Below are 13,133 nucleotides of genomic sequence, written 5' to 3'. Positions count from 1 at the left end.
AAGCGAAGCGCGCGGGGAACAGCTATATACTAAATAATAGTTTAGGGCTTTTACCTTCGGCTAGCTTATTAGGCAGCATCACGACACGACTACAGTTTAAAAGATAAGGTGGCACAGTTTTGCCGGTTCATTCAGACTGCCACAATTCTAGTAATACACTTGCGAGAAAAGTAAAAGTTGCAGTGAGAAAAGCACCAAATTACTCCTAAACGACAAAAAAACATAGCTTAATGAAGCCGTCTTCAATTAAGTAAGTACATTTAAGCGCAGATCAGAATATTACAACTAAAAACGTAAATATTAGTTCATAGTTTATATTTCTCTTGTTTTCACACGTTACCCATTTACATATTATCTATTTCCTATCTATCATATCTATATGTAGTCTGGAAGAGATTACTTTTAGTAATAAGGCCGTCGATTGTACCATTTCTTTTCTATGTTTGTGAAACTGTTTCTATTTGTGTGCAATAAAGAGTATTTTATCTTTTAAATGTATTAAAACTAACATACACTCTGGCGAAAAGTGGGTGCAGCAATGCACCTCTGCCTACCCCGCAAGGGAGTACATCAGTACAAGGCGTGAGTGCGTGTTTTTTTTTTTTTTTTATGTATTAAAAAATTGGGGCTCATTGGTTTTGGGATTTTAAAGGTGAAACTTTTTCATTGCTCGTGAGTAAATACAAACTGCATTCAAATAATTTATCACGATATGATCTAGGAATCGTACCGCTAAGTGTGAAAAAAAACTAAATTCTGCCCAGGTACTTACGAAAAACATTAAAAAGAGAAAAAATATTACCAAATTATTACAAAAAATTCGCAACTTATTTAGCAGAATAGAGGCACCTGCTTTGTAACTGGACACAGACTATGGAGAGCTCAATAGAAGGCCTTCTTACGACATACTGTCTCTGTATAGACTATTTACATACACAAGTGGGTACTTACTAGCTGATGTGATAGCAGTTGGCAACTTTGAATGGTCCTCGGATGGAGTTATGGTTTACTAGCTGTACCCGCGTGCTTCCCTTCGCCTTAAAAGTTTTCCCGTGAAAATTCCGCGATAAAAACTATGTTAAAACATAGTTCTTCCAGGGTGTCGGCTATCAGCTTAGTCCTTATGAAATTTCATTAAATCGGTTCAGCCGTTTCGACGTGAAGAAGTAACCAAACTAACACACTCACACACATACTCAAAAACTTTCGCCTTTATAATATTAGAAGGAAGTAAGTACCTAAGTGAGAATATTATATCTATCTGAGTGTGAAAACTCACAGCAAAAATAAATATAGCTTTACATTACAGCAAAAACTTAACAAACGCGAGAATAAAGAGAAACTTAAACACCACAAGCTTTTTTTAGCATTTCACATACGTAGTTGAACCTCTGAGAATAATATGAACATAATTGCCCAGTTTGATATCTTCTTCTGTTCACGACTCGTGAAGTGTACGCATGTTGGTACACACAGATGTAGAGCTATGCTAGGATAGAAGTGACTTATATTTTTAACTCCCGAGGGAAAATTAGAGGTGTTTGTGTTAAGTACCTTTTTATAAATAAGCAATAAGTCGCCTCTGTGTACTGTTTTATTTTAAGTATTGTTTTTTGTAATTTTTGTTCTTGGTGTAAATAAAGTGTATTGTATTGTATACAGGTCTGGAATAGGTACGGTGGTGAGGTACTTTATTAAATTATTAAATGTAGCTGAAAAAAAACCATTTAGAACCGGATGCTGCATTTATACCTACTGAACATCAAAAGTAACACTTTTTGCCTTAGCTTAACTATCTGTTCCCGCGAGCTTCGCTTCGCCTTAACAAGTTTTCCCGTGGGAATTCCGCGATAAATAGCCTATGTTTTAATCCAGGGTGTCAGCTCCATATGTACCAAATTTCATTTCAATCGGTTCAGCCGTTTTGACGTGAAGAAGTAACAAACATACCTACACACACACATACTCACAAACTTTCGCCTTTATAATATTAGTAGGATAAATATTTATTTATATAACTATTCTATTTCTCGTAAACTTAAATAGGACTTATTTATAAATTCTTACCTTGAGAGAAACGGAAAATCTGGTTATAAAAAATTAAGTTTTACACTTAAATATTCTTTTAACACGCTAGCCAATAATGTTGTTCATAATTACCCCGCCTGTCAGCAGGGTTAGCCTTCACGACAGGCTTTCATTATACAATTGAACTTTAAAAATCGCTAACAGTTGGAATGTTTTGCATTCCCGGTCAAATTGTAGCGATTTGCAGACTAAACCACTTTATATTTTACGTGGTCTTTCGTCCTTGTACTCAAAACACACTTTAAAAATATTTCATTTTTTATTAAGTTTTTGAGGGTTACAGTATACCTACTTACTACTTACGTACTCTAGGTTAAATAGTGATGAATTAGGAAATTGAAGAACATGGTAACCTTTTTGTGTGGCAAATATAAATTATATTAAAAATAAAACAATATTCATACGTCTTCTGACTTGCGTAAGTAGGTATATTTAATTGCAGTTTTTTTTTATTCGGGCATAATATTGAATACTTACTCATATTAATTAATAAAAGGAAGTGATGCTACTTAGATCATTCATTTTTAAATACGTTACATAGGAAATACAGAGAGTTATAAATACCTACCTCTATTTAAAAAGTTCAGAATCTACTTTTTCCAAAAAAACATATATCACGATAACAAATGATCGATATTTTGATTCACAAATTCCTACCATAACGCACGCTCAAAAGCAGTTACAAATCAGTTTTTTATTCCTTTTTCAAATCGAGAAAAGGAAGTTCAGTGAACCCGTTGATGTCTTTTTTATGGATCAGAGGAGCGAGTATCGAATTAACGAAATAATTGACATAATTATAACTATTATTGCTTAGTTGTATTGTACGTAGCGTAGAGACGTATACTTAATGATTTTTAACGCGTGTTTTTATATGGAGGTAAGTATATAAAATAAACTTACTTACTTAATTTTTTTACAGAGATCAAAGCGCTCAATTTAGTTCTAAGTTCGATTTCAGGCCTGACTCAAATATTTTTATAGGCCAGGAAATCTAGGGTGAGCATAATTATTTAACACATGCTTCTCAAGCACATCCACATAAACACCACTGCTACACACATCACACACAACACGTCCCCGGATTTATAACAGATGTAGCTGGTCCCTTCATCATCAGGGATCGCTATTTTAAAAACTCCGCCTGTATACTTTTAGGCGCAGGCCACCGTACATACTTAATGCCTACCCGTCTAGGGAGTAGGCACATTGGTAGATACAAGGGCTTAGGTTAACTCATAGATATAAGTATCTAAAGAGAAAAAGTTCTCAGACAAATCGCAGTTGTAAACTTATCTCAAGTTATCACTTACTTAAGATACAACGCTTGATAGGACTAAACGGGTCGTGAGAAAACTTGAAGATAAGTTTGAAGACCGAATGGCGTAGTGGTTAGTGACCCTGACTACTGAGCCGAAGGTCCCGGGTTCGATTCCCGTCTGGGGCAGATTTTTGTTTAAACACATATATTTGTTCTCGGGTCTTGGATGTGCCCGTAAAATGGCAATAGGCCCGCCCCCTATTACATTGGGACTAACATAACACTGGCGAAAAGTGGGTGCTGCAATGCGTCCCGCAAGAGAGTACATTAGTACAAGGTGTGAGTATTTGTTTAAGTTTGTACGTACCTTTATTCACTTTATAGGTAATATGCAGCTTAGCATTTTTGATAAGTAACATAAACTGTGACATTTACAATAGGAAAGAAGTGGCACACTGCAGGGAAACTATTTTAATTCTCCAATTTAGGTTATTTTATGACTGAATATAATCTCCCAAGGGGTAGTCAGATGCTTTTCGCTTTTTTTTGGCTTGCACTGACGCGGGCCGTATCGCCATTTTGGAGAAATACATTTATTTTAAAAGTTATATGTTTTTTTTGGTGACTGTACCTAACGTCAGTAGGCACAGTACAATGACGTCACTAAGGTCGCCAGCACCCGTTCCTTCGGCCCACGCCTGCGCCTGCGCAAACAGTGTTTGTTCCAACCTCTACGCTGTCAGATTATACATTTAATAGCTACCAGGCCCCGAAGTCGGCTAATTATGGATGTCGATCACGAGAAAATGACACATAAAGTCTACCGAATATCTGGAAAATCATGAAATTTCGTGAGATCTGTACTGTTACAGAAAAAATAATCTCACACTTTACCTATTTTGATGTGTGTGTTTAACATTTATTGTGAATCCTATTACTCATTATATTTTATTATTCTAATTAGTAAGTAAGTAAATTAAAGACCTTAGGTACAGAATATGTAATGATCATAAGGGAACTCACATAAAAGTGTTTACTGATATCCCTAAAGACGTTTTTTATTGAAAAGCCCTCGACCGTATCGCAGGTCTGACATCATACCGACAAAATAAGAAAAACTAATCTTTTATTTGCTCAAAATCAGTGCAAAAAGCTAACACAAAGTTGTAACATAGATTAATGAGCTTAAAGCTTTTTTAGTTTTATGGGAATTCTGTTTTCTTGGTTTAATTTAAATTTGATTGTTTTTTCCAGTAATAAAATCTGGTATTAAAATTTATTTATGTACTCAGTACGTCAGTAGGAATAACAACCGGAACTTTTTTTTATTCTGACTGCCAATTAACAATCATTGTCAAGTTCACTTAAAAAATCTTGGGAATTATAAAACATCATGGCTAGGAAGATGTTTGTTTCAATAAATGTCTCGATACAAAGTTATCTGTGTGGTAAAAATTATTAGTACTTACGTACCTACTAACTGTCTCAAAATTTGGGCTACACTGTAGGTATTTAGGTTTTGCGGTTATGTTGGTCCCTAATTTCAGAGAGTGTCGTCAGGATATTATCGAATAAATACCTATGTATAATATAACCTTTATCACTACAAACATTCATATAAGTACATAACAGATGTGTTAACTACTAAGCATACTAGAGTATAAGTACCTACTTACTTACTAATTTAAATTCGGAAATTCCAACTCGAAAAGCACTTTTTATAGTGTTCATAAATTGCACAAAGGTACCCACCAAAAAGGTTTTGGACAGGATCTCGACACTACCCTTTTGGTATCAGTGGAAAAAAGTTTTTAATGTGCCATAATCACCGAACCAAAAGGGTCCTAATTGAAGATTGGGTTCTGATCGAGAATATTTGAGTGTTGCATGAGAAATAATGTACTAAGTTTGGGTTCTTACCTACTTTACTTACGGTAGGTTTTAAAAAAATAAGTAAGTAGGTACCTACTTACAATAATTTTTTTTAGTAATCTAAGGACCACTTGCACCAACATATTAAATCTAGATTTAGTGTCAAATTTTATATTATGGACTGACGTTTCTTAAATCGACATTTGACACTAAATCTAGATTTAAATGTTTGTGCAAGTGGCCCTAAGTGATACCTACATAAATAGAGCTTAGAGTTCGACCAATGAGCTTTCAAACATCAATATTTACTTGGTAGTTTCATAGGTAAGTTAATCCTTTAAATTCGATAGAATTACAGTAAAAATTGTTTAATTAGTATTTGAGTAGGAACTTTTACCTATTTACGAAAAATGTAGGACGACATCAACTAGGTTATATTTCATGGTTTCGCCTCAGCCATAAAAATAACTGCGGAAAAACCGCATATACGTAAGCTACTTACCTACTATTAAAGCTTTAAATAGGTTTACCACTTTGACGTTGTGTTACTATCGTGATCAGAGACTTACACCTAATGCGCAATACCTACCTAAGTGAGAGAGTAACTATTGAAACACTATTTGCCATTTATTTCGCTTACGTAAGACACTTAAATCGAGCTTTTATGGACACACAACTTATCAACAACTTTGTGCAAAGATATTTCGAACTTACCGGAAAGTGGAGTACAGATTGAAACACAGGATATCAAGTATTAAAATAATTCTAACACTTTTTGCAAACACCAATCACACGACAAGCTAATCCGTAGGAAAATAAAATGTGATAAACACTTCGATAAACTCCAAAGTTTCCATTCACTCTTGTAAAATAAAAAAAAACACTGGAATCACAAAACTACAGACTGGCCACTTAGAAAAAATACAGTTTTAAAAACACAAACACTTGAATTGGCGCGCGGTTTGACAGGTGGAAAACCAAGATGGCGTCGAGGCGGCCGCTCTCCTCAGAAACCCGAGGTCGACTGTTGGTCGTTGAATGACTAAAGTTTAAAATTGGCGACTGAGAGAGTATTACGTAGTGCGAAGGCTTTGAATTAATAAGGCTGTAGGCGGCATGTAGAAGAAAATGGCAGCAGTTTTTTCCTTATAAGTGCGTGGCCCGCTGCTGTTGCAAGGATTTTTAAGTTGCCCTCACCGACTCATTTACCTTTTTTGTCTGCTTTGTAGATTAATCGCTAGTTTCTTTTGTTAAACTTTAGTTTCGCGGTTTAAATAAATAGTTAATATGGTTAAATTTAAATAAAGACAGTTTTACCTAGACTGATATTGTACGGACCTACCTACCTAATGCAAAACTTGAGTACTTATAGAAAGTTAGGGTTCTGTTTAGCTAAATGTCATCCCTGCAAAATTTTCATTGAGTAACAAATTTACTCAAGAGAGAAAAAAACTGGGCTTGAAAAAATAAAAAAGCTTATCAAAACAAGGAATAGGACGTAATGTATGACTCCGTATCGTATTCGTATCGTATCAGAGGGATTTAATTCTGCCATGTGCCAATAAATTCTATAGAAATAAGGAATTTAAATACAATTTATTATAGGTAGTTAAGTACCTACTTGGTTGGTGCTTGGGGTTTCTCTGATGGATCGTATCAGAAGTGAGGTTATCCGTCAGAGGACTATAAGGTTACTTACCGATATAGCTGTCAAAATATGCAAACTGAAGTGGCAGTGGGCTGGTCATATCTGCCGAAGAACCGTTATCGGTTGGGGTAGGGAGTTCTCGAATGGAGACCACAAACAGGCAAACGCAGCGTGGGACGCCCTCCTGCCCGCTGGACCGCTTGTGGCGCTCCTTGGGAGAGGCCTATGTCCAGCAGTGGATGATTATTGGCTGATGATGATGAAGTATGACTCCTCTCTTCCTCTGCTGTCAATGTTATAACTAGGTATAAGGGGCAAGTGGAAGGAGCCTTCAGGAAACACGTAGGTACCTACTTACGTATCAATTGAATCTTATGTGCGTCCGGCGCACCCTGGGCACGGGCAGTCAGCGACTGATAAAGTGATAACTAGGTATAGTTTGACTGGCGGTAAATAAACATTAGACTGTACCTACTCCAGCTAGAGTTTTTCACCGATACACTAAGTGCCATTTTCTTCATTGTCGGTTAGAGCATAACATAACATTGGTTGACTTTTGACATATCTGTCAAGAATTTTGTATGGAAATGACGTATAATTGATCAACCAATCTGGTTACGATTTAACCGACTATTGTAAAATTGGAGCTAAGAAGAAGATCCATATTGGATGTTATGTCAAGTGCAGCAGTAGTAGTAGTAGTGCAGTAGGCCCTATTCAGGGCCACTCCGTGATATATATGGTGATAGCGTAGTAAAATTGGCTGTAAACTTTTAATGAGCGGAAAACTGCTTTCTACTTCCTTAGATTTATGAAAACACACACACTCACGCCTTGTACTAATGTACTCCCTTGCGGGGTAGGCAGAGGTGCATTGCTGCACCCACTTTTCGCCAGTGTTATGTTTAGTCCCAATGTAATAGGGGGCGAGCCTATTGCCATTTTACGGGCACATCGAAACGAAGAGCTGGTCTAGCGTAAAACTTAGGTACTTATCTAATAGTTGACGATGATAATTATGGTCTACGCTAGGTAAGAAAAATCGAGTAACCAACTCTTAAAATTTGCAAGCTGAAGTGGCAGTGGACCGGCAATATAAGCAGAAGAACCGATTACCGGGGGGGCAAACGAATTTTCGAGTAGAGACCACGAACAGGTAAGCGTGGACCACCCTACCGCCCGCTGGCCCGACTATCTTAGTTAGATAGGTGGCTGGATGAGCTAGGCCGAGGACAGAGTGTTGAGGCGCTGCCTGGGCTTGGGGGAGGCCTATGTCCAGCAGTGGATTATTACGGGCTGATGATGTTGATGATATGTTTGTATTGAAGATACACCGTGTAAGTAGGTATAACTTGTGTTAATTTTGGTTCATCATCAGCCTATTTCAGTCCACTGCTGGACGTAGGTCTCTCCCAAAGCTCACCACTGGATGCGATCTTTAGCTTTCCGCATCCAATCATATCCAGCCACCTTTCGCAAGTCGTCACCCCATCTAGCCGGAGGGCATCCCACACTACGTTTGCCTAGTCGCGGCCTCCACTCCAATTTTGGTTAACTAAGTACATATACATACATACATATACATATTTTTTTATTCATTTTCATCCTTGTATGCAGGTACCTACAATATTATCGTAAAAGTAAATGGTTGTAATTACAATGCAGACTTTTCATTGTTGTTATAATAAAATTTCAATCAACATTATGATAACTGCCGAATTATGCACAGGCAAAATGGATATTATAAAGAAATACTAACTAACACATATACTTCCGTGTTTATTACCTTATTTACTCGCTGCCACTTCCTGAATCCTTTTGTTTAAATACTAACAGTACTTAGGTACCTACCTGTTTAAACACTAAATACATTTGAAATAATCTAGTTATTCAGTTGTTAGGTTAAATTATTAAGATTGAAACGACGTGATCGATAAGTAAGTATTCTATTCTATTCTATTGTATCTATCTCTGTGGGGGTGTAAGTACCTGCATCTGGCTCTCTCTAGTGGAACCTTTGTGCATGTCCCCAAGGTCTAAACTGCCTTCCTAAGCTTGGACCATTTCCCACCACGCTGGTCCACTGCGGGTTGGTGGGTTCACATATCTAGATGTGCTAGATCTAGATATGCAGGTTTCCTCACGATGTTTCACCGTAAGAGCGATGGTATACATTGTACTTAAGTTAAAAGAACTCATTGGTACATGTCAGCGCCGGGATTCGAACCCGCATCTCTTGCGTGAGAAGCGGGCGCTTACCCGACTGAGCTACCACCGCTCGAGTGTAGATAATTAAGTACCATACTGAATATCAAACTGCCATATGTCCACCTACCCGAAAAATTGACTTTTTGATTTGGTCGTGTTCTCCGTTAAAATGTCAGTTCCCTTCAAAATCCAAGAAGTGCAAGGCATTCATGAGAAAAAAGCCGTTAAAAACGTAAGTTTTTTTCAAATCCTATTAAGTCCCACCGTTTTGCATTTTCAAATACTAACAAGTCCATTGCGGCCAATCACAGAGCGTATTTTTTTCAACATGGCGTCTGTTTTGCTGGGAATTTAGAGGTTGTAGTTTGCGCTCTTAGTGTTTTTTAACTAAAATGAATGAAAATGTGGATCAAATTGTTATTGTTGAGCTCACAATAGAACAGGTTGAAGACTATAGCGAAGAAAGCAAGGAAAATTATGGTGAAGTAAGTTTAAAACCCCTTTTTTCCAAGCCACGTAGCATTTTCGTAGTAAACACAGGGCATTATCGGGTATAATATACAGTTTGGCCAGGTTTTATTTTTTTCTACCTCTATTACCTTTATACCTTCTATTTTGAGGGACAGTTGATTTTGTAAAATAAAAACTTTAAAAAATATTAATCAGTATTTTTCAAACAACTATAAGTCCTTAAGATTCATATCAAATCAGCATAAGTCCTGTATGGGCATATCAAACTGCTATAAGTCCAAACTGTTTTTTAACTTTTCCGCATTTCTATGAGTGTTATAATGGATTTGTTTATTAAAATACATTCTGAAGGTCACAAGTCAACTGATTAAATCACGGGTAAAACTGCCTCTGTGGTCTAGTGGTAGAAGCTTCGCTTCATGACCCAGAGGTCCCGGGTTCGATTCCCGGGTGGGACCATCAATTTGTGTTTCTAAATTGTGGTTCTAAGTTTGGTTAGGACATAGAAGGTTGATGATGTCCGAAACAGTGAAACGATCCATGCTGTCGGATGGGCATGTAAAGCAGTCGGTCCTGCGCCTAGCTCTTTCCAGTCGAGTCGGTCAATCCGTCCCATTGGGCTATGAGAGTGATGGAACAGAGAGTGCTCCTGTGTACTGCGCACACACTTGGGCACTATAATCTACTCCTGCGTAGATGGCTGATCTCAGTTGAGATTGGCCGCCGTGGTCGAAATTCGGCTAGGAGGACATTATTATTAAATCACGGGGCAAGTTCTATGACCATTAAATAATAGAGAAAACCAAAAACCTCCATTTCCCAAATTTTGCGTGGAGGTGACTTATTGCAGTTTGATATTCATCCACTCATTTAATTTATTGTTTTCTTGCACAATAATCTTCGTTTTTCACAAGCGAAGTGGCCTAAATGTTATAGAAAATATAATACATAAGTATAAGTATATAATCACAGTGTGAACGATTGTTCTTGTACTCACCCTTTAGATTTCTAGATACCTACCACACTTTATAAAGTAAGTAAACTTAGGCTGGTTTGTAATTTATGCAGATAATTTATGTTCTAAGCTAATCTAGCTCCTATAGGTACTTAGTTAACTGAATAATTTTATTATACTGAAGACCTTATGTTATTAGCTACCTAGCTAGTAGTTACTACTAATGATCTAGGCACGGTGTTAACACTTTCTCTATGGTTGACTTTCACAGGAAATTAAGAAAATAATGCTAAAATAAACATGCAATCACGTTTACCTACACAGCTTATATGTATGTAGAGGCATAGACTAGTCTATTAGATGGTAGAGGTAAAGGTATAAAATCATTAGAGGAAACGAGAATGGGAGATCATTGAAGGGCAAAGATTTCAATTATCTCCATAACTATCCTTTTTTCAATTGAAAGGTAAGCGACCACCTATCGTTGTCGTATAGGTATTGAACCAAACGGATTTTTATAAATGTATAGCTGTTCCCGCGCGCTTCGCTTCGCCTTAAAAAGTTTTCCCGTGGGAATTCCGGGATAAAAAGTAGCCTATGTTCTTTCCCAGGGTCTAGACCGTATGTATACCAAATTCATCCAAATCCGTTCCGTAGTTTTGGCGTGAAAGAGTAACAGACAGACAGACACAGTTACTTTCGCATTTATAATATTATAGTTAGGATTAGGATGAAGAAATGGCATCGGCAATGCCGATGAAGTGGACGCACTTGTGTGATTTTCAATATAATTATTATAAAGAATAGGTACTTAAGTACTAAGTAGGTAAATGCAATAATAACAAAACATTATTTTAATTTAAGACGGAAGCGTCCGTAGTCGAGCGGGCCTCAGTGATCGTAACTGATCGCTGAGGTTAAGCAACAACTGACACGGTCAGCCATTGGATGGGTGACCAATTTCAAGTGGTGCTTTTCTGGACGCTTCCGTGCTTCGGACGGCACGTTAAGCCGTGGGTCCCGGTTGCTGCTTCGGCAGCAGTCGTTAAGCCTAGTCAGAGGCCTTCGGGCGGCTTGAAAACATCTGACAGTCGGGTTGCCCACTTACCCGACAACTCTCTCAGCACAAGCTTGCTTGTGTTGGGGTCCACCAACCCGCACTTGGCCAGCGTGGTGGACTAGGCCTAAACCCTTCCTTCATTGGAAGGAGACCCGTGCCCCAGCAGTGGGGACGTAATGGGTCGTGATGATTTTAATTACATATATACCTTTAGAATTCTTTAGCTTGACCCCTCTTTGATCATAAAAATATCCTTCCACCCTAAGGTTGTCTTGAAAAAATCGCTTTAAGCGACAAATCCGCCATTTATGTAGGTACATATGTGTTAGTATTTAAGTTATGTAAGTTTATTTCATGTGTGTGTTTTGTACAAATAAAAAATAAATAATATTCTGTCTATCTATCTTAATGCGATGCGTCCATTGCGTACGACGAAAGCATACGAAAGGAGAATGTACCTCTATGATAATACCACGACGACGACCGAATGGCGTAGTGGTTAGACGACCGAATGGCGTAGTGGTTAGCGACCCTGACTACTGAGCCGATGGTCCCGGGTTCGATTCCCGGCTGGGGCAGATATTTGTTTAAACGCAGATATTTGTTCACAGGTCTTGGATGTGCCCGTAAAATGGCAATAGGCCCGCCCCCTATTACATTGGGACTAACATAACACTCTGGCGAAAAGTGGGTGCAGCAATGCACCTCTGCCTACCCCGCAAGGGAGTACATTAGTACAAGGCGTGAGTGCGTGTGTGTTTTTTTGTGTTAATACCAACATTTCAGGGGGAAAATCAACGGCGTGTAAATTGCTATTGAATAAGTAATTAAATAGGTAAATGAGATACAAGCTAGGGAAGTATCAGTACTTACATTAATGGAAATATTGAGAAAGTATCCTTAAATTAGATGGAAAAGTTGTTATGACCATGATAATTACTTACTAACTGTCAAATCACTCTCTCCAGCTTTAATAATACCTATTTAGATACGGACGTAGGGAGATAACATAGGTAATTAATATAATTAAGTAGGTATGTAGGTATATACAGTCATGTCCAACCAGAATATAACCTTAACGCTTTAGGTATACTTACACAGAACTATCGCCGCCAGTTGATTAAAAATCATAACTTCCGTATGAAAGCGCTTTTCCAAGGCCATCCCCCTCGTCATGCTAATTATAATTTTTTATACCTACCTACCTCATAACTACTAATCCCTGCCAACCCTGGTGCCTGGAATGTAGAATGTAGGCTAACCTACCTACATCATGTAGGTACTTCCATCTATTGAGTGTACTCGTAAACAATACAATAGCAAAAACCTGCCACCTAGTGTCCGATAGCGGAACTTTTTAAATCTTTAAGGAACCTTTCCTCAGTGATGCCATACGAAAACGCGCGCATTAACCTACAAAATTCAAACTTACTTATAACGTTGGTTACCGCAGCCAAAAAACATGTCACTTACTTTGGAAGTGTTAAACTATAATAAGCTAAAGGTGACACTTGTTTCCAAAATGTAACATCAGTGACCTAAATATTCGGCTGTACTATGTACATCTAAA

General features: G+C 37.7%; 1 protein-coding gene across 3 annotated transcripts in view; it reads right to left on the bottom strand.

Moving 5' to 3' along the window:
* The window catches only part of LOC105392188, a 67,539-nt gene extending 61,273 nt beyond the window's left edge, over window positions 1-6,266 (bottom strand). For all 3 annotated transcript variants that reach the window (XM_038109885.2, XM_038109887.2, XM_038109886.2), the window contains exon 1: window positions 5,936-6,266. The gene's annotated coding sequence lies outside the window, so the exon portion shown is untranslated. The remainder of the gene's footprint in view (window positions 1-5,935) is intronic.
* Window positions 6,267-13,133: the final 6,867 nt, after the last annotated feature.

This window comes from Plutella xylostella, chromosome 20, assembly GCF_932276165.1.
Source record: "Plutella xylostella chromosome 20, ilPluXylo3.1, whole genome shotgun sequence".
Taxonomy (NCBI): domain Eukaryota; kingdom Metazoa; phylum Arthropoda; class Insecta; order Lepidoptera; family Plutellidae; genus Plutella; species Plutella xylostella.
This window is presented reverse-complemented; position numbering and strand designations above follow the sequence as displayed.